This window comes from Sorex araneus, chromosome 5 (genome assembly GCF_027595985.1).
Source record: "Sorex araneus isolate mSorAra2 chromosome 5, mSorAra2.pri, whole genome shotgun sequence".
Classification (NCBI taxonomy): domain Eukaryota; kingdom Metazoa; phylum Chordata; class Mammalia; order Eulipotyphla; family Soricidae; genus Sorex; species Sorex araneus.
The window spans coordinates 175743896-175747588 of NC_073306.1; the positions used below are offsets into that span (position 1 = coordinate 175743896).

Here is a 3693-nt window from a genome sequence, read left to right on the forward strand (position 1 = left end):
GTCACATTGGGGCATGGGGATGAGAGGGACCAGCTCCTCCCCTATCCCGTGAGACTTGGCATTTGCCAGTACTGCTCCCACATACCTGAGCTCTTCATTGACTTCTGCAAGATGGTGGCCACTGGGATTCCTTAGGGGGCAGACAGAGGGACAGCACCTGCTCCCATCTGGAGTAGCCTGGTGAAAGTGGCCTTTTGCAAAGTCCAGAGGCATCTCTTCAGCAGGCTACTTGGTTCCAAGATTCTTTGTGTCTCTCTGATCACTATATTTCTTATTAAATTTGGAAATACTTCAATGAACATGAGAAGTGTGGCTTTCAAGTTAGTACTGTATTTTGAAAAAAAAATTTCTGATTAATTTCTAGTATATTTTATAATTTTGTTATGTTGATTAGTCATCTATCTTTTTAAAAACAATGAATATCACTATATATGTATATATACATATATATGTGAAATATATGTATATATACATATATATGTATATATGTGTATATATGTATAAAAAGAGAGATAGAGAGAGTACTTGTCACCAATGTTTTATCATTAATTTGGGCCACTTCTTTCCTCATTTTTCCTTATATAAATTCTAATTCATCAGTTTTATTTTATATTTATAATCGGATCATAATACTTAGTTCTAGCGTACAGTTTCACAAATTTCATTACATTGATAATAAGTCCCTTCAATATTAAATAATTTACCCTTTCAAGTATCAATTGGAATTAGGAGACACTTGCATGAATTTTGTATTATTTTTTACAACACCAGAAATAAAATCCAGTGATTACACATGGAAGAAATGATGTATCACTGAGTTCCACACCAACTTCATGTTTTAATTCTATTGGCTTTGAATTGTATTTAACAGGAACACTCCTAAGCAGTGTTCAGGAAAAGCAAGGGTCACATTACTGGAGATTCTCAGACAGGCTGGCAGTTTGATACAAAGAACTGAGGAAGCAACTTTCCTTGGGCCCTGTGATGCCAGGGATACTACTGGGTCACCTCAATAGTGGTGAATACCTGCAGCACCACATTTGATAGTAGTCAGGGGCCTCCACGACTCGACAGCATCTGATGATGGGGAACCATATGGTGCCAGGTATTGAAACACTGTACTGTCTCCCTGCACCACCATGAATTTTAGAACCAAAAATTCTAGACATAATCTCAGCTCTAATACTTACCAACCATGTCATAGTGAGAAAATTATTACACTAGGAGCTTCAATGATTTCATTTGCAAAATACTATCACTGTTGTCCCATTGTTCATCAATTTGCTCCAGCAGGCACCAGTAACGTCTCCATCATGAGACTTGTTGTTACTGTTTTTGGCACATCAAATACGCCCCAGGTAGCTTGCCAGGCTCTGCCGTGTGAGTGAGATACTCTCTGTAGCTTCCTGGGCTCTTCGAGAGGGGAAGAGGAACCGAATGTGAGCAAGAAAAACACCCTACCTGCTGTGCTATCGCTCCAGCCCCTTTTGGTCTATGGCCATACCACCCTGAATGAGCCCGATCTTGTCTGATCTTGGAAGCTAAGCAGGGTCGGGCCTGGTTAGTACATGGATGGGAGACTACCTGGGAATAGCTGGTGCTGCTGTAGATTTGCAAAATAAGGATGATAAAAACACCTACCTCATAAATGGGTGCTAAGAATAAGAAGTATTCATTCATATATAGCATAAAAAGGAATGTCTAGCACAGAATGAGTACTAGACATGTATAAGTAATGGTAACAGTTTTTTTTTTAATTTATTTATTTTTAATTAGAGAATCACCGTGAGGGTACAGTTACAGATTTATACACTTTTGTGCTTATACTTCCCTCATACAAAGTTTGGGAACCCATCCCTTCACCAGTGCCCATTCTCCACCACCCGTAAACCCAGTGTCCCTCCCACCCTCCCCAATCCCATCTCCCCCCCACCCCACCCTGCCACTGTGGCAAGGCATTCCCTTCTGTTTTCTCTCTCTAATTAGCTGTTGTGGTTTGCAATAAAGGTGTTGAGTGGCCGCTGTGCTCAGTCTCTAGCCCTCATTCAGCCCGCAACTCCCTTCCCCCACATGGCCTTCGACTACAATGTAGTTGGTGATCGCTTCTCTGAGTTGACCTTTCCCCGGAACGTGAGGCCAGCCTCGAAGCCATGGAGTCAACCTCCTGGTACTTATTTCTACAGTTCTTGGGTGTTAGTCTCCCACTCTGTTATTCTATATACCATAGATGAGTGCAATCTTTCTATGTCTGTCTCTCTCTTTCTGACTCATTTCACTCAGCATGAAACTTTTCATGCCCATCCACTTGACTACAAAATTCTTGACCTCCTTTTTTCTAACAGCTGCATAGTATTCCATTGTATAGATGTACCAAAGTTTCCTCAACCAGTCATCCGTTCTGGGGCATTCGGGTTTTTTCCAGATTCTGGCTATTGTAAACAGTGCTGCGATGAACATACATGTGCAGATGTTGTTGCGATTGTACTTTTTTGCCTCTCTGGGATATATTCCCAGCAGTGGTATTGCTGGGTCAAATGGGAATTCAATATCTAATTTTTTGAGAGTCGTCCAAATTGTTTTCCAGAAGGGCTGAACCAGTCGGCATTCCCACCAGCAGTGAAGAAGGGTCCCTTTCTCCCCACATCCTCTCCAACAGCGGTTGCTTTTGTTCTTTTGGATGTTTGCTAGTCTCTGTGGTGGGTAACAGTTTTTTAATGTCTTTTTTTCTACTTGATGGCAGTACAATGATCAACAATGATTAATATGATGTAAAGGTTAAGGGTAATCGGACTCCTTCTGCTGTCAGTTCCTTTTTGTGTGTACACTATCAGTTTTATTTGTAGTTAAGATTAAATATTTAAGGGTTCCAACCTTAAAGAAATGCACTCTCATGGTTGCTTCATATCTGTGTTTATGACCAATTATGATCTCTCTGAGCCATAGATGAGTACAGTGATTCATCAGCATTTTTCTGCATATGTAAGCCAAATTTCTTGAAACAAAAATGTATCGAAACTATTATGTGTGGGAATACCGACTCAAGTAAACAAAAATATCATAACACCTTCTAAAACACCACATAAGCACTAAAGAGATATATAAAAATAATGACTTGAGGAAAGCAAACAATTTTTGAGTGAATATAATAAAACGGGGTGCCTTTAAAATGAGCCAAATCAGTGTGCCTATCTGATATATGTATCCTATCAACTTTCAGTAACACCTTCAGAAACTATGATGATGTAATCTAGATGTAAGTAGGGTTTGATCTCCTTGTATGATATGCAAGGTAATTAATGTCATAGTGCTTTCAGGTTTTGAATATGTTTCTGCAGATTACATCAGGCCAAGAAAATCTTTTTAGATACTTCTCATATGTTAATAAAAACTCGATAAACCAGATACAACTTGAGGCTAACCCAGAACACAAGGTGACAGAAATTTTTGGTTTTCATATTTTATTCTCTTATATCTCTCATGTTTGCTTTAAAGTGTTCCCCTTTTCATTGAATTTCCAGCTGTATTTGTATTTCAAAGATTTCTGCAGATTTATTCAAGCTAAAACTTATTTTTCAAGAATATTCTAAAAGAATTATACCCTACAAATGTTATTAGCTCTATACTAATAAATGTTTGACAGCTGAAAAAAAAGTTTTTCCTTTTGGAGAAGAAATAAAATGTTTACGACAAGTA

The 3693-nt window shown here is 38.7% G+C and overlaps 1 pseudogene; it reads left to right on the plus strand.

Moving 5' to 3' along the window:
• The first annotated feature begins 1490 nt into the window (after positions 1-1490).
• Positions 1491-1609, plus strand: LOC129405154 (5S ribosomal RNA; annotated as a pseudogene).
• The last annotated feature ends 2084 nt before the right edge of the window (positions 1610-3693 follow it).